Source organism: Balaenoptera borealis (genome assembly GCF_965194805.1).
Source record: "Balaenoptera borealis genome assembly, chromosome: 3".
In the NCBI taxonomy this organism is placed as follows: Eukaryota; Metazoa; Chordata; class Mammalia; order Artiodactyla; family Balaenopteridae; genus Balaenoptera; species Balaenoptera borealis.
This window is the reverse complement of record NC_138866.1, coordinates 181,483,644-181,502,681: the sequence shown is the minus strand read 5'-3', so window position 1 is coordinate 181,502,681 and position 19,038 is coordinate 181,483,644. Positions and strand designations below refer to the sequence as shown.

The 19,038-nt window shown below is 43.6% G+C and overlaps 1 protein-coding gene across 11 annotated transcripts in view; it reads right to left on the bottom strand.

Annotated features, from left to right (window-relative positions):
• ARHGAP12 (Rho GTPase activating protein 12) overlaps positions 1–17,134 on the bottom strand; it is a 111,584-nt gene extending 94,450 nt beyond the window's left edge. For 4 of the 11 annotated variants that reach the window (XM_082385393.1, XM_082385397.1, XM_082385391.1 and 1 more), the window contains exon 1: positions 16,952–17,133. The gene's annotated coding sequence lies outside the window, so the exon portion shown is untranslated. Of the gene's footprint in view, positions 1–16,951 lie in introns of all 11 variants that reach the window. The other 7 variants (XM_082385396.1, XM_082385398.1, XM_082385399.1 and 4 more) reach the window with 2 other exon arrangements.
• Positions 17,135–19,038: the final 1,904 nt, after the last annotated feature.

Here is a 19,038-nt window from a genome sequence, read left to right as displayed (position 1 = left end):
ACTTTTGTAAAATCGTTAGTAAAATACAAACCCAGAATGTGAGACATTCTATGAGAAACATACCTGAACTCTTCAAAAACTCAATTTCATGAAAAATGAAAGAGAGAGATTCTTCTAGATTAAAGGCGACTACTGACACACAACAACCAAATCCACTCAGTGTCCTAACAGGTACCTAAAACTTAACCATATCCAAAATCTACCCCGACCCTGCCCAATCGGCCTGGTCTTTCCCGACACAGTAAATAGAAATTCTAAGCTTCAAAGCAATCAGCCTTTATTTTCACGCATTACCAGGGCATTAGTCACTACGAACTTTAATCCTTTTACCTACATAAAAGGATTCACTACAACTTTTCAAAGTTCCACATTGAAATACTTATCCTCAGGTGACGTTTTTTTCTTTTACTTTCCAGGAAGTAATAAAATAACTTACGAAACATCTTTGAAGACACTGAAACAAGTCAGGGAATACACAGAAGGCTACAGGAGCTCAGGTGTACCACAGCGGCTCAGACACTGATCCGCAGGAATGGAGAAAAGGCAAGTATGAAGAATAAGGAGTAAACCGCATGGTTTCCTGGTAGCAGGGGAGGGGCCCTGGGGTGGGGTGCAGCCCAGGCTAGAGGCGTCCACGCCCGGCCGCCCTCCATGACCACACCTTCCCCACCGACTGCAGAGGTAAGGAGGAAGAGCAGCCGGGGAAAACGGTAAATCAGTTTCACCACGCTCAACATGGGACACCCAAACTAAAGTTGTCAGTACTGTAAAGGAAATGAGAAGTGGGAGGACAAGAAAGACGGAGAAGCAGTCGAAAGACATCCAGATAGAACAGGCAGTTGCTACAAGGCAGACGACATGAGCAAGAGTGAGCACAGGGGTAGCAGGAGCTGAGAACAGGTTTCTAGTTAATACGGGGATGGGGGTGGGAGACGAACTGGGAAGCCCGAGACGACTGAAATAATAAACTTCTAGAAAGTCACGCAGCAGGAATTATGTATCACAATCCAAGGTCTAGGAAAAGTGAGAAAAAAATAAATATGAAGAGAAAAGCCCTATTATAAACTACAGATTCAAATAAAATTAAAATAATTATGGGGTAGCTCTAAAAACTTGGATCTAAGGGAAATTTATCTGCATGTATGTGAATAACATATGCTACCTATTTTTATTTAAAAACATAAGCTGTATTAAAACAAATGTTTGTGGGTTTTGTTTTTTTTTTTATAAATTTATTCATTTTATTTATTTATTTTTGGCTGCGTTGGGTTTTCGTTGCTGCGCGCGGGCTTTCTCTAGTTGTGGCGAGTGGGGGCTGCTCTTCTTTGCGGTGCGCGGGCTTCTCATTGCGGTGGCTTCTCTTGTGGCAGAGCATGGGCTCTAGGTGCGTGGGCTTCAGTAGTTGTGGCGCACGGGCTTAGTTGTTCCACGGCATGTGGGATCTTCCCGGACCAGGGCTCGAACCCGTGTCCCCTGCATTGGCAGGCGGATTCTTAACCACTGTGCCACCAGGGAAGCCCTGTTCGTGGTTTTAATTTTGGTTTGTTTCTTCGTCTATTCCCCAAACTGTGGATTCTTTTTTTTTTTTTAAGTTTTTTATTGAAGTATAGTTGATTTACAATATCATGTAAGTTTCAGCTATACAGCACAGCACTTCAGTTATATATTTTTTTTTCTTTTTTTTTTAAATTTTATTTATTTATTTATTTTTGGCTGTGTTGGGTTTTCGTTTCTGTGCGTGGGCTTTCTCTAGTTGCGGCGAGCGGGGGCCACTCTTCATCGCAGTGCGCGGGTCTCTCACTGTCGCGGCCTCTCTTGTTGCGGAGCACAAGCTCCAGACGCACAGGCTCAGTAGTTGTGGCTCGTGGGCTCTAGAGCGCAGGCTCAGTAGTTGTGGCTCACGGGCCTAGTTGCTCCGCGGCATGTGGGATCTTCCCAGACCAGGGCTCGAACCCGTGTTCCCTGCATTGGCAGGCAGATTCTCAACCACTGCACCACCAGGGAAGCCCTATATATATATTCTTTTTCAGATTCTTTTCCCTTATAGGTTATTACATAATATTGAGTATATAGTTCCCTGTACTATACAATAGGTCCTTGTTGATTATCTTTTTTTTTAATTAAGAGTGATCTCTTTTATTTTTAATTTTAATTTTATTTTGTTTATTTATTTTTTGGCTGTGTTGGGTCTTCCATTGCTGCGCACGGGCTTTCTCTAGTTGTGGTGAGCGGATGCTCCTCTTCGTTGCGGTGCTCGGGCTTCTCACTGCGGTGGCTTCTCTTGTTGCGGAGTATGGGCTCTAGGTGCACGGGCTCAGTAGTTGTGTCACGCACACTCAGTAGTTGTGGCTCGCGAGCTCTAGAGAGCTGGCTCAGTAGTTGTGGCGCACGGGCTTAGTTACTCCACAGCATGTGGGATCTTCCCAGACCAGGGCTTGAACCCATGTCCCCTGCATTGGCAGGTGGATTCCTAACCACTGCGCCACCAGGGAAGTCCCTTGATTTTCTATTTTATACAGAGTAGTGTGTGTATGTTAATCCCAAACTCCTAATTTATCCCTCCCCCCACTGTGGATTCTTCTCTTTAGATTAGGTTGAGCACTGTTTATCCTGCTATCTTAACCTCTCAAGTATTTCGGTTAGAATCTTATTCAACTACAACGCCCTCTGAGCACAACACTCCTCCAACTGAAATATATTCTATACTTATCACCACACTCCTCCACCCTTTTTCATCACACACGCACAACTAAGTACCCAAGTACCCAACCACCAGGATAGAGTTTTTGCGCATCTACTATTAGGTAACAACCACTGCTTTTCTTTGAGGCGTGAAAAGCCTCTTACCAGTGGTCCTCTTCCTCAAGCTTCAACAAGAACAGACACACCCAGAGACACACAACTTTTTACAGCTTTTACTTCTTTCCCCCCCTCCAAAGTCAGATTCATTTCTACCAGGCTATTTTAATACCTAATGGCCTCCTCCTTTCTGTCTACTAATTTTTCTCATTTTCTTTCCTAGCACAAATTACACAGCCAGCAAATGTTATCTTCCTCCCCCAGGACATCTGCTTTAATCAACTACATCTCACAGCATGAGATCCTTACCAGGTACATCAAAAAGTAAACAAGTCAACAAAGTCTTAAGAGGACTGGGATAAATGTATCCATAATTAATGACCTTACAATTTAAGTCTGATACATACATGTACAACATATTTAGCAATTCTAACACCATGAACAACAAAATGCTAATATAGCCTCACACACGTATTAACCCACTTAAAAATACCACAATTTAAGCACCGATTCTTGACACCAAGTCCTCCAGTAGCTTTAAAAGTACTTGTTTAAAATTAACACTCCTTAAACAACCCTCTACTAAAGAAATCAATTAAACTTAATGAGCACAACAAAAAAGTTAAAAACAACTCCAGCATAAGTTCCACAATAAGAAATTATTCCACGAAATAATTTTGTAGATTGTATACTTAACAAGAAATCATAGGCCATGATAGGGCACCTAAGGTTTTTTTCTTAAGGCATGATCCCTGTTTTCTAAGAATACAAACGTATAGAATGTAAGATATATCTTTAGGCCTAAAGAAGAGAAGCAAAATATACTCTTTGCTATTATAAACTATTCTGGTCATAAAGAAATAGCAAAAATAGGAACAGCAGAAAGGATACAGGAAATAATCAGGTAAGTGGAAAGCAGCAGAAAACTCAGCCAAGCATAAACTGGTAAAGGAAATTCAAAACCAGATTGAAATATGAAACAAAAATGAGGAAACAACAAAAGAAGTACTTGGAAGAGCAAGCATATTTTAATAAAAATGATATTTGCATGGGGTATTTCAGAAAGATTTGTGCCATCAAGTCTTTCTTAGAAATGAGGTAGGGACTTCCCTGGTGGCGCAGTGGTTAAGAATCTGCCTGCTAATGCAGGGGACACAGGTTTGATCCCTGGCCCAGGAAGATGCCACATGCCACAGAGGAACTAAGCCTGTGCGCCACAACTACTGAGTCTGCGCTCTAGAACCCGCGAGCCACAACTACTGAGCCCACGTGCCACAACTACTGAACCGACGTGCCACAACTACTGACCTGCACTCTAGAGCCCATGCTTTGCAACAAGAGAAGCCACCGCAATGAGAAGCCCAAGCACCGCAATGAAGAGTAGTCCCTGCTCACTGCAACTAGAGGAAGCCCGTGCACAGCAATGAAGACCCAACACAGCCAAAAATTAATTAATTAATTAATTAATTAATTATTTTAAGAAAGAAAGAAAGAAATGAGGTGGACGTAAGAAATTTTTCTTGGATTGTTACAAGAGTGAAGAAAATATTCCAATTTAAAAAGGAAGAAATATGACCTTGGGTTTGACAATGTGAGTCTTTAGATATACAACTAAATGCATAATCCAGGAAAGAAAAAATTAAATAGGACTTTATTAAAATTAAAAACTTCTGCTCTGTGAAAGGTAGTGCTGAGAGAATGAAAACACAAACCACAAACAAGGAGAAAATATTTGTAAAATACAAATCTGATGAAAGACTTTTATCCAAAATATAGAAAGAACTCTTAAAACTCAAAAGAACCAAATTCTTTAATGGAAAATGATCTGAAAAGAGACATCATGAAAGAATATATGCAGGTGACAAATAAGCACATGAAAAAATGCTCAACATTATGTCATTAGGGAATTGCAAATTAAAACAATGAGATACCACTGTACAACTATTAGAATGGCTAAAATCCAAAAAAACTGCCACCACCAAATGCTGATGAGGGTATACAGCAACAGGAACTTTCATTCACTGCTGATGGGGATGCAAAATGATTCAGCCACTTTGGAAGACAGTTTAACAGTTTCTATTGATACAAAGCTGAATGTTGTCTTAACCATACAATCTAGCAATCACACTCCTAGGTATTTACCCAAATGAGTTGAAATCTTATTTCCACAAAAAGTCCTGCATGCAAATGTTCAGAGCAGCTTAATAACTGCACAAAACTGGAAGCAACCAAGATGTCCTTCAATAGGAGAAAGGATAAAACTGTGAGACAGCCAGACTTACAATACTATTCAGTGATAAAAAGAAAAGAGCTATTGAGCTACGAAAAGACAGAAATGAATTTTAGATATATTTTGCTAAGTGAAAGAAAAAAACATAGCCTGAAAAAGCCACATACGGAATGATTATATTATATGACATTCTGGAAAAGTCAAAACCATAGAGACAGTGATTGCTGGGGTTAGGACGAAGTGGGGGGGATTCCATAGATGAAGCACAGAGGATTCTTTTAGGTCAATAAACTATTTTGTATGATACTGCGATGGTGGACACATGACATTATGCCCTTGTCAAAACCCATTAATCTTTACAACACAAGCATGAACTTCAATGTTTGCAAATTCTAAACAATCATTTAGGAGGTCGGGGGAATCCCAGGATGGAAAGCAGATGTGACAAGATAGTCTAACGGTATTACACATACATGGAACGACCTCACTGAATGGAGAGGGGATGGAGGGAGAGGCTGACCTCACTCATTCTGGAAATAAGTGAGGTTTATAAGAACACAGATAAAGGAACTGCACATAAGTACTGTGTTCTAACACATAAAATACATTTCCCATGTGGGTATAAATTAAAAATCCTGATACTGCTACATGTATACACACTGGATTTGAAGAATTAAGTACACAGAATGCAGATGTGGGCACCAAGTTTCCCAATGTTGGAATATGAATTTATAGACATGCAAAGGGAGAAGGCTAGAATGGTCCTGGGATAACACATTAGACTTGGAGACAGAAATATGAACTCACTTTTAGCTTACCACAGATACAGATGATTACATAAAGAAGTATTACAGGGCTTCCCTGGTGGCGCAGCGGTTGAGAATCTGCCTGCCAATGCAGGGGACACGGGTTCGAGCCCTGGTCTGGGAAGATCCCACATGCCGCGGAGACACTAGGCCCGTGAGCCACAACTACTGAGCCTGCGCATCTGGAGCCTGTGCTCCGCAACGAGAGAGGCCGTGACAGTGAGAGGCCCGCGCACCGCGATGAAGAGTGGCCCCCGCTCGCCACAACTGAAGAAAGCCCTCGCACAGAAACGAAGACCCAACACAGCCATAAATAAAATAAATAAATATTAAAAAAAAAAAGAAGAAGTATTACAGGTATATGTCTATACACTGCTCAGTACACCATACACAGATCCTTGCTGTCAGTAAAAATGACCCCCTGGCAGCAAGAAGCACACCGAGCAGCCCGATTTGGTGTCTACTGCCATACTCTCCGAATAAAGGAACCGAGGCTCTCTGGAGAAATGACTGATTCAGGGACTGGGGCAGGAAATACACAAGGTGAGCCTGGAGCCTGCAGTGACACATTCTCCCCACCTGGTTTTTACGTACTTGATTTAAACGCTTCCTATCATCGGACAACTGTCTCCTTAAACCGTAACTCAAATTAAAAGTGGTATCATGCATATTTGATATTCCTATTAACATATCTTACATTATGCTGTCCCACCTTTAAATAAGTTAAACAAAATTACATGTCTTTTGTTCTTTACTTTTACACACTGCTTTTCTCATCAAAATACAAATTACAATTATTTAAGAGGTTATTAGGAGTTCTCCATTATCACCGGTTGTTACAGCTTCAAAATCATCCTAAAATGATCTCTTCTTATATATGGAAATGTAACTACTGACCCAACTGACACTGGGCAGAAAGTGAGGAGCGTACTGTATTCCAAAAAATTTCACAAATTCAGTACTTTAGGAAAACAGCCCTGATCAAGTCCTTCAGACCAAAGACTATTAAACTGGCTTTTAAACCCCTCGGATTCATTTGCACACACTAAGAGTTTTAATGTGATGATGCAGGATACCAAGAAGATAGCCTAAAGGTAAAAAACGCATAATCAGTAAAAAGTCTGAGGAACAAAAAGAACTTCTTCTTGAACCAATAGGTTAAACTTCCCTTTCCTTCATATTCTGTGTCATCAAAAGCTACCTATACCAACAATAGCGCCACATCAACCTTTAAAACCAGCCTTCTATGATCATCATTCAGCCTCTACATTCTTCAGCTCTTTACTCCCTGCTACATGCACTCGAGTCAATGGATTCTTCCTCCTATATCCACATCACCTGAGTCCCATATTTTAATTTCTCACTAAGAACTTTCTAAAATAATCAGCTAAGGGATTTCCCTGGTGGTCTACTGGTTCGGATTGCCAGCTTTCACTGCCGGGGCCTGGGTTCAGTCCCTGGTCAGGGAACTGAGATCCTGCAAGCCGTGTGGCCCAGCCAAAAAAACAAATAACTAAAATAAAATAATCAGCTAAAAAAAAAAAACCCAGAAGAAAGAAATTAACACATTTACAGTTCACATAATTTTCCTCTTGCCTCTGTGGCATCTCGCCCATCCTGCTTGTTGTAACAACCCCATGCCCAGGCTCTCAGTCCACATCATTATACAAGTTGTTACGTATTAAGGAGAAAATCATAATCTTGGTCTTTAAGAAGTTTAATAGGATTTCCAATCCTCTAACAATTCACTTTAGAAGAGAAACTCCATTCACTTCACAACTCCACTGGCTACCCAAGCATTAACCACCACCCCAACCCATTCAGATATTCCTCTAAAACTGTACACACTACCGTCTCAATCTCGGAGATGACTATTTACATTCAACCACTTTCAAATGTTTACCTAATCCCATGCTTTAAAAAAACATATAGTCCACAAAACAAAGACAAATACAGCTACAAGTACAGTGATTATTATGGTCTGGTCACTGCAAAGTTCTAGTCAGACATCAGCAACTTACTTAAAAAAAGAAAAAAGTACTCATTATAATGCTTAAATTATGCCAATCTACTTCAAATTAAATTGTGATAAGGACAGTCAGGTAGGCAAAGGACTTGAATAGACATTTTTCCAAGGAAGATACACAAATGGCCAATAAGCAAATCAAATGCAAATCAAAACCACAATGATAGGGCCTTCCCTGGTGGCGCAGTGGTTAAGCATCCGCCTGCCAGGGACTTCCCTGGTGGCCCAGGGGTTAAGAATCCGCCTGCCAGTGCAGGGGACACGGGTTCGAGCCCTAGTCCAGGAAGATCCCACATGCCGCGGAGTAACTAAGCCCGTGTGCCACAACTACTGAGCCTGTGCTCTAGAGCCCACAAGCCACAACTACTGAGCCTGCATGCCACAACTACTGAGCCCGCGCGCCTAGAGCCCGTGTTCCACAACATGAGAAGCCCGTGCACCACAACGAAGACCCAACAGCCAAAAATAAATAAATAAAATAAATTTAAAAATAAGAATCCACCTGCCAATGCAGGGGACACAGGTTCGAGCCCTCGTCCAGGAAGATCCCACATGTCTTGGAGCAACTTAGTCCATGCGCCACAACTACTGAGTCTGTGCTCTAGAGCCCGCGAGCCACAACTACTGAGCCCACGTGCCACAACTACTGAAGCCTGCGCGCCTAGAGTCTGTGCTCCACAACAAGAGAAGCCACCGCAATGAGAAGCCCGCACACGGCAACGAAGAGTAGCCCCCGCTCGCCACAACTAGAGAAAGCCCGCACGCAGCAACGAAGACCCAAAGCAGCCAAAAATAAAATAAATAAATTTATAAAAACAAAACAAAAAAACACAATGATACACCACTCCATACCCATTAGGGTGGCTACTGTAAAAATAACAACAGAAATAACAAGTGTTGGTGAGAATGTGGAGAAACTGGAATTCTTATGCATCGCTGGTGGAAATGTAAAATGGAGAATGCAGTTTAAATCACCTTATACCTGTCTATCCCAAAACCATAAAAATCACTAAAATCCTCATATAGCTTTTACAAATCCTCTTTCAAAGTAAATATTAAAAGGCAAATAAACATTCAACCTTTTAGGAAACTGAAAAGTAGCACTTCTGTGGCACACAGACAATGATGAACTACTACTGCTACCAATCCCTTAGAGGTTTCTGTCCTCTACTGGGGGAAAAAAAAAAAAACCCACAAAATTCCATGACTATTAAGTTTTATTCCATTTAAATTATTTTACAAACCGTTAAATATCCTATAATGCAAACTAAAACCAAAACAAGATATCACTACCCAGCAACTATAATAAAGTTATTTTTAAAAAACAAAGACAATATCAAGTGCTGACCAGGATACCAACAACTGGACACACATTCAGTGCTAGTGGGAACGCTAAATGGTACAGGCAGGCAGTTCAGTAGTTTCTTAGAAACATACATTTTCTCTCTTTCTCTCTCTTTTTTGTTTTCTTTTTTTTTGGCCACGCCGTGTGGCATGTGGGATCTTCATTCCCGGACCAGGGATCGAACCCATGCCCCCTGCATTGGGAGCATGGAGTCTTAACCACTGGACCACCAGGGAAGTCCCTAAGCATACATTTTTTGTTGATTATATTCTGGGCCATGAAACAAATCTCAATAAATCTAAAAAGACTGAAATAATATGAAGAATGTTCTCTGACAATTGAATTACATTATAAATTAATAAAAAGATATCTTAAAACCCACAAATTTGTTGTTGGAATTTAAACAACATACTTCTAAATACCTCAGAGGTCAAAGAAGAAATCAAACAGGAAATTTGAACCGGATGAAAACGAAAAGGTGACAGTTCAAAATTTGCGGGATGCAGCTATAGTAGTGCTTAGAGAAAATTTATATACTAAATGCCCATAATTGGAAAAGAAAAAGGTCTCAAATCAGTGATGTAAACTTGCATTCTAAGAAACTAGATAAAGAGAGTTAAACCCAAAGCAAGCAGAAAAAAAGACATGATAAAGGTCAGAGCAGAAAGCTGTAAAAGAGAAGACAGAAAATGTTAGAGGGAATCAATGAAACCAGAAGGTGGTTCTTCAAAAGGATCAGTAACACTGACAATCCTCTCGCCAAAGTGATCAAGAACGAAAGAGAAGAAACACAAATTACCAGTATCGGGAATGAGACAGGAGATATAACTACATATCCTAAAGACACTGAAAGGAAGGTAAGAGAACATTATGAACAGCTTTATGCTGGTAAGTTCAACAACTTAGTGAACCAGATAAATTCCTTTGGCAAATTACCAAAGCTTGCTTAAGAAGAAACAGATAACCTAAATAGTCCTATATTTATTAAATAAATTGAATCCGTCTTTAAAAATCTTCCCACAAAGAAAACTGCTGGCCAAGATGGCTCCACTGGTGAATTTTACAAAATGTAAGGAAGATAATACCAATTCTACAAACCTCTTAAAGAAAATTGAAACGGAGGGAAAACATCCCAACTCATTCTATGAAGCCAGCATTATTCTCAAACCAAAACCAGACAAAGACGTTATAAAAAAGAAAAACTACAGACCAATATCTCTCATGAAAACACACAAATGTCTCAGATACAAACTTATGTCCAACAAAGAACTCATATCTAGAATATATAATAACTGTACAAGCCATTAAGAAGACAAATGACCCAATTAAAAAGGGCAAAAAGATAGGAACGGACAAGTGTTCATACCCAAGGAAGATCTATAGATGGTAAATAAGCCCATGAAAAGATGCTCAACATCTTTAGTTGTTAGGGAAATGCAAATTAAAAACACAAAGAAATAACACCACACATCTACTAGAATGACTAAAATTAAAAGACTGACGATACCAGTATTTCTGAGACTGTGGAGCAACCAGAACTCTCAAATACTGCTGGTGGGGATTTAAAATGGTACAACCACTTTGGGAAAAGTTGGGCAGATTCTTGAAAGCTTGATAATATACATCTACCATATGACCCAGGGATTCTACTCCTAGGTAGTCACCAAAGAAAATGAAAACACATGTCCCCACAAAGACCTGTATGTGAATGTTCACAGTGGCTTTATTTGTAATAGTCCCTAATTGGAAACAATCCAATGTCCACGAACAGGCGACCGGATAAACTAATTGTGTAATATCCACACAATAGGATATCACTCAGCAATAAAAAGAACTACTGATATACACAACAAACTGGATGAATCTCAAAATAACTGAGTGGAAGTAAGTCAGAAAGAGAAAAACAAATACCGTATGCTAACACATATATATGGAATCTAAAAAAAAGGAAAAAAATGGTTATGAAGAATCTAGGGGCAGGACAGGAGTAGAGACGCAGATGTAGAAGATGGACTTGACATGGGGAGGGGGAAGGGTAAGCTGGGACGAAGTGAGAGAGTGGCACGGACATATATACACTACCAAATGTAAAATAGATAGCTAGTGAGAGGCAGCTGCATAGCACAGGGAGATCAGATCGGTGCTCTGTGACCACCTGGAGGGGTGCAATAGGGAGGGTGGGAGGGAGACGCAAGAGGGAGGAGATATGGGGATATATGTATATGTATAGCTGATTCACTTTGTTATAAAGCAGAAACTAACACACCATTGTAAAGCAATTATACTCCAATAAAGATGTTAAAAAAAAAATTTTGCTGAGTGAAAAAAATCCAGACAAGAAAGAGTGCGTACTGTATGATTCCAACTACATAAAATTCGAGAAAATGCAAAGTAATACATAGTGACAGAAAGCAGATCAATAGTTACCAGGGAACAAGGGCAACAAATTACCTTTGGGCTCAAAGAAATTGGGAGGTGAGTGATGAATATGTTTGCTATCCTGATAATGGTGATGATTTTAGAGGCATAGCTATTCATATGTCCAAACTCATCAAACTACGCACTTAAAATAGGTCCAGTTTATTTTACAGCAATTATACCTCAATAAAGCTGTTAAGACAAAACCCTTGTAATGCAATGGCTTTATGCAGGGGACACGAGTTCGAGCCCTGGTCGGGGAAGATCCCACATGCCGCAGAGCAACTTTATATATATTTAGAATGGCTTTACATACATACAAAGGATATTTTGTAGGGTAAGGATACCAGCAACTGGAATTCTCATTCACTGCTGGTGGTAATGCAGAGTGGTGCAGCTACTCTGGAAAGCATTTGGGCAATTTCTTATAAAGTTAAACATACATTTAACATATGATCTCACAATTCCTCTTCTAGGTATTTACCCAAGAAAAATGAAACCATAAATCCTTGAAAAGGCCTTACATGAACATCCATAACAGCTTTATTCATAACAGCCAGAAATTGGAAATGACCCAGAGGCCTAGCAACTGGTGAACGCCTAAACTAACTGTGATACACTCATCTGTAAAACAGGAAACAATACAAACTTCAGAAGATCCCTGTGAAAATGGGTAGAGAAAACATGAAAAAGTACTTAGTAAATTATAAAGCGTGATAAAAAGCATCACATTAATCACAGCTTACTCAAGGAAGCCAAATGGAGACAAAAGCATATATACATACAGTATGTAGCCTTTCATGTCTGGCTTGTTTCACCTAGAACATTGCTTCTGAGATTCATTCATGTCTTTGTATGTACCCGCAGTTCACCCCATTTTATTGTTGAGTGTTTTATTTTACTGTATGTATATTTTAACTCAAAACTGATTATTTTTTAAACAAACCAGTAATATACAGCAAAATACAGGTAATTTTCAACTAACTTTAAAGATATCACTCTAACTTCTAAATGTATTCTGAATTCTCCTGTGGTAAAGGAACAGAGAACTCAGGGTCGGAGGACTGAAATTTAAATCAGGATTTGCCATGTATTAGCTCTCAGGCCCTCAGCACCTGAACTATCTGTAAAACAAAAGAGACAACACAAACCTCAAAAGATCCTTGTGAAAATGGAAAGAGAACACAGTACTTTGTAAACTACAAGGCATGATACAGAACATCCACATTAATCAATGTTTACTCAGAGAAGCAAAACTTGTAGAGAAGGAAAACACTCACAAATGAACTGAGTGCTTTTAAATTAGTCCCTCCTCAAACGTCCCTGTTTCTGCCTCTTGCTAGCTGTGTGACCTAAGACAAGTCACCTAACCTCTCTGAGCCTCAGTATTTTTTCCATTTGTAAAAAAGGAGCTAACTAATGGTACATATCACATATTGGGAGAGTTAAATGAGTAAATATGTGTAAAGTACTTGGTATAATCCCTAGCACATGCTAAGTGTTTTGTAAGTTTTGGCTCTTATTACAAAAATACTATTATTGGGAATTCCCTGGAGGTCCGGTGGTTAGGACTCTGAGCTTCCACTGCAGGGGGCCTAGGTTCGATCCCTGATCAGGGAACTAGGATCCCCGAAGCCATGAGGCGTGGCCCCCCCCAAAAAAAAAAAAATACCATTATTACCCTACGAGACCTAACAGTAGCCTCCATCCTGCCCACCCAAACTGCAGGCAGGTCATATTAGCGATCTAGATCACTGCTTCTCACTTTTAGTGAAAGACAGCATCACCTGGAGAGCTTCTTTAAAAAAAAAACACTCTTTTAGATGAGCTTTAGATTTACAGAATTACTGCAAAGATACAACAGAGTTCCCATATACCCTGTACACCGTTTCCCCTACTACAAACATCTTACATTAGTATGGTACATTCGTCCTATTCAATGAACAAATACTGATACCTAATAATGTCCATATTCCTTAGTTTTTCCCTAATGAACTTTTTCTGTTCTGGGATCCCATCCAAAACATCACATACACATTTTGTAGTCATATGCTGCAAGTTACTGAAACTCCAGATATTCTAATGAGAGTAGGTTTGCGGAGGGGGGGGGGCCCTAAAATGTACATTTCTAACAAGTTCCCAAGGGTTGCTGATAGGGCCAATCTGCACACACACTTAGAACAGCACTGATCTGGATTCTAGACTCCAGAACCGTGCTGTTCAACACAGTAGGCAAACGTGGTTACTGAGCATGTGAAGTATGGCTAATCGAAACTGAGACGTGCTGCAAGTGTCAAATACATACGGGATTTTGAAGACGTCTTGTAGACAAAAATGATAATGAAATTTATTTCATGGTTTCTTTTTAACTCTACCTATCTTGTGAGTACTAAAAACTTGAGAATTACACAGGTGGCTGGCATTACATTTCTACTGGACAGCAGCAGTCTGAAGTCCGGGCAGCATCGGTATCACCTGGGGCTCGTGAGAAGTTCAGGTAATTCCCGTGCACAGAGAAATCTGAGAAGGACTAGATTGTCAACAGGGGAAGGGCGCTTAGAGACATCAGTGTCCGGCAGTTCAGTTCAAATGAAAAGCCGCTCAACTGCAAACTGAAACTGCAAAATATTGAGTCAATAAAATAAGAAAATGGCTGAATCACTGCAAAGCCATCCACAGATGAGGATGTGGCACAATTAGAACAGTCAACAATTGAAGAAAACACAAAGATAGTGGCCCAATGGGTTCCTCAAAAGAGAATGACTTGAAAAGCATGATTTGAAGCACAATGATGCTGTGTGGTACCATCCTGCCCTCACATCTGATTCATTCTACAAAGCAGCGCGTATTTGCAATTACGACTAAAACTGTTAAGTATAAGATAAAATAAACGTTTAATTTCACTTTTCTCTCCCACTATTATAAAACTGTAATGCCCATTTTAGGCAGATTTACCTTTAGCTGCTTTTTCCTAGTACCAATTTTCTCAGATAAACAAAAATCAGTACTACCACTTAGTAATTTTACACATCACCACATTCACTGTTTGAATTAATTTAAACTGTTTATTATCCTTTTGTGCTCAGAAATGTCAACTGCATTACTTAAAGAACTTACATTCGTAAAACCCATTTTCTGTCAACCTATTAAAAAAACCACTCAGCAGATACTTTCTAATTAATGAAAGAAAAGCCAAATGACTGACTACAAATAATACGCTGTTTTTCTGCAGCGTTTACATATTTTCACTTGTGCCTCACAACAACTAGTGCAGTAATTTGAAAAATCTAAAGGTATATAAAATATTGACTATATATGGACAACTATTCTATAAAGGGCATCATATTAAGAATCAATGAGGGACTTCCCTGGTGGTGCAGGGGTTAAGAATCCGCCTGCCAATGCAGGGGACACCGGTTCGAGCCCTGGTCTTGGAAGAGCCCACATGCCGCAGAGCAACTAAGCCCATGCGGCACAACTACTGAGCCTGCGTTCTAGAGCTCGCGAGCCACAACTACTGAGCCTGTGTGCTGCAACTACTGAAGCCCGAGCGCCTAAAGCCCGAGCTCCACAGCAAGAGAAGCCACCACAATGAGAAGCCCGCGCACCGCAACGAAGAGTAGTCCCCGCTCGCCGCAACTAGAGAAAGCCCACGTGCAGCAATGAAGACCCAACGCAGCCAAAACTTAATTAATTAATTAATTTTAAAAAAGAATCAATGAGTTAGCAATCTTCTCCAACGTCTGTCGTTGATCAAGTATAAATAGAAACCTATCAGCCAGTACTGGGGCATGCACACGTAATCTGGTACATTAGACTGTATTTAACTCATTTTTCCCCAGAGAGAGAGCCCCCCCTGAGCAGCAGAGCTACTACCTGCAACCACGGGTCACACCTACATGCCCAGCTTCTCTGGCTCTTCGGGGTGCCCCACTCAGGGTCAAGTCTTCAGAGCCCGGCTCACTACTCTGGGCTCCCAAATACCTGCTGTGAAACATTTCCAAGGCATTTTTAAAACAGAGAGAAAAAGAAAGAGAAAATACTGGAACCAGCAGCCAGACTGTCTACTGGGACCAAAAGATAGACAAAGATGCCCCATCCTGTAACGCACCCTCCTGCGGATCAGGAAAGAACACTGGATATGGACCAACATACACCTGCAGGCCTCCGTTTCCCAGCGTTTAAGCGGGAAAGAGGCGTGGCTAGGAGCTGGACACTTGTTTTAACCACCTTTCACTGTAACACTGAAGGGTCTTCCAAGGTCTCGCCTTTAGACGCGGGGGGCAGAATCTGAACCCGAGCGACTCCTCATTAAAAGCTCGTTCCTCTCTACGTCACCTCCCCTTAGGAGCATGTGCGTAATTGCTCAATAAAGTCTACCTCCTCGCGTCATGATTAACCATAAGGCAACACGAGTGTTTACAGGCTCTACCGACAACACACACTCTACTTGGAAAGACATCAGAACTTTCATAAAGCCACGCTCTGAACATTTTTGTTTTCGCCTTCGCAAGTGCATTGAAAACTGCGGCTGCAGTCAGAAGGAAAACATCACACGCCTCGAGAACGCCAGGAGGCCGTGCCCTTCTCAGGGCTGATGACCCTGTGGCCTTTTCGTCTCAAAGGGTCTACGGTACGTTCAGCCGCAACACGTCAAAGGCAGTCATGCTTAGAAGACAACCCACCACCCCCGAGGACAGTGCACAGCATTCTTTAAACTCAAGGACCCGGAGGAGATTCCTCGCAGAAGGGCTGGAAAGGAGCAAGAGCCCACCGAGCAGGGGCGGGGCACCTCTGAGGGCTGCAGGGCCCCGCGTGCCCAGCGCTGAGGTCAACAGCCCTCGAGGGGAGGCCCCGGTCGGCTCCCGGGGGAGGGAGGTTGCAGCCCCCGCAGCGCTGGCGGAGCGGGCACGGCGGCGGCGGGAGGCCAGGAAGGAGGGCGGCACCGCCGGCCTTTTACACACGCACACGCACACGCACACGCACACACACACACAACCCAACACCCTCCTTCCTGGGGGCGGGGCGGGGCGGCGATCACTGCCCTCTCACAGGAAGTCAGGACACCCAGGGGGCAGAGGAGCCGCAACTTCCAGCCATTTAAACGCCTTCGCCCCCGTCAGCCGACCGGCCGGCAGCGGCCCCCGGCCCCGCGCCCGCCCCGCACCCCGACCCCGCCGGCCGCGCCCATGGCCGCACCTCTCGCACCCCGGCGCCACTGCGCGCCCGCACACGCCTCCCCCGTCCCCGCAGCCCCGGCCCCGGGCGCCTTTGTGCAGCGCCTCCCCGACCTGCCCTCCGCCCGCGGCCCGCCCCCCCCCCCTCACCGAGGGCCCGGCGGCCTCGCGGGGGGCGGCTCCCTCCTGGCCCGGCTCGGCGGCGACGGCGGCGGCGGCGGGGCACCCAGGCGAGCCCGAAGGGCGCTCACTCGGCGGCGGCCGCGGCCGGCGCGTCCCCGCAAGCTGCCCTCCCCGGGAGACAGAGTTCCAGGGCACGTCGGAGCGCGCCGGCGCGGGGGCGGGGCGGGGCGGGGACACGTGACGGGGGCGGGGCTCGGCCACGTGACGGACCGGCGGCGCGGAGCCGGGAGGGGGAGGGGAGGCCGAGGGAGGGGCGCGGCGGGCGCGCGGAGCTGCCGGCGGAGGGGGCGGCGGCGCCTTGTAAACACGTAGTGGGAGACGCCGAGGAAGCGCTCGTGGGGAAAACGTGGGACGGGCGCACGGGAGACGGCCCGAGCGCGGCGTGGCGGAAGCGGGGCCCAGGGAAGGAGGGGCTGCCCCGTTCCTCGGCCCGCTGGGAGCGCTGCCGGCGTCGGTCAGCCGTTCCCGCGCCCGGAAATCCCGCGGGGAGGCTCGGGAAAAGTCCGCACGCGACCTCAGCGGGACGGAACGCAACTCTGGAGGCCCTGATCCCTGACCCGGTCCTTGCGAAGCTGTCCTTCGCCAGGACCACCCGGGCAGAGTGCGGGGCCATAGCGCACACTCCGCGGGCGGGCGGGCGGCGCCAGGGCGGCCTGACCGCTCACCCCGCGCCCCGCCGTCCACCGGCCTGCAGTGTGCAGGCCCCGGGGGGGCCACGGTGTCATTGCCCGAAGTCACCCCAGCTTGCAGCGCTTGCAGGATGGCAGCACAGACTCCGGAAGTCAGAGGCGTGAAAAGGTTTCCCGTGGGGATCCGGGGGCGGGAGTTGTGCTGGCCTGAGAATCGAGAGAGACCTGGCTTCTGCCATTGTCACTTCACCCTTCTCGCTTCAGCTGTCAAAGGAGCATGTTGACAAGTCCGAAGTCTCCTTCTAAACTCTAAGATTCACCGACTGAGAAAACTAACTGATGTGTATTAGGACTGCAGAAACCATTCATTAGTAACCAGTTGTTGATCGTATCTATTATGGCTGGGATGAAATTTTAATAATACCAGAAAAAAGGCCAGGCTGTGATTCAAGAGCCACTCTCTGGAACTGGCTCTTTTCTATTCTTCACCTCATGCTTGAAGATGCCATTGGATCTGGATCTAATGGGGGTCTAAAGTTGAACGATATTCTCCTTTTAGAAAGAAAAGATACATAAGCCTGAGACCATACTATCTCTGCCAATACACTCGATACCCCCTTTCCTTGGCATCAATGGTCTTTTCTGTCTCCCTCAGTTTCTAACAAGTAACCTTTTCCACGCCCTTGTTCAGCAGACACAGTATTGCTGCTGTATGATTCTGACACTGTTTTCCATAAAATCCCTTGTGATCTCTTTGTAGAACCAAAACAGGGACAGACAGCAAGGAAACTGTGCCCTGATGGGAAGGTGCTGATAACCTTATCTTCCCTACGCCCCAAGCCTGAGTTGGGCACCCTTGGTTTCAGCTAAAGATAGAACTAAACAGTTTGCACATCCTTGCTGATCTGCCTGTAACCCCGCTTCCTATTTCACAACCTAATCTCAGATGCTACCACAATGCCCACAGCATGCCGATCACTACCAACAGCAGATGGAGTCAGATAAAACGAGCTCTCGCCCAAGTGTGTTGTTTAAAAGGACCTGATGGAAAGCTATGAAATCGTATGCAACATTGCCTCTAGTTAGTTTTTAAATCACACTGGTAGTGTATGTCTGGCGCCAATGCTCAGGATCGCAACGGATCATTTTCAGGATATTGACATTTAACTCGCTTCTTAAGAAGTAGCCTAGAGTTCCAAGATGTAAGCTCCACAAAGGCAGAGGTTTGAGTTTGATTTGTTTAGATACGTGTGTCCAAAAGCCTAAAAGCACTTGGCCTGCGGTAGATGCACAATAAATTTCTGTTGAATGTATCTTTGAGTGAAAATGTACTCTGTTAATTGCCACATAAACTTGTCTTGCTTCCTTATTCTTTAATAGGTAACCCACTTTTCACTGTGCATTTCTGAATGAAATGAAAAAAAG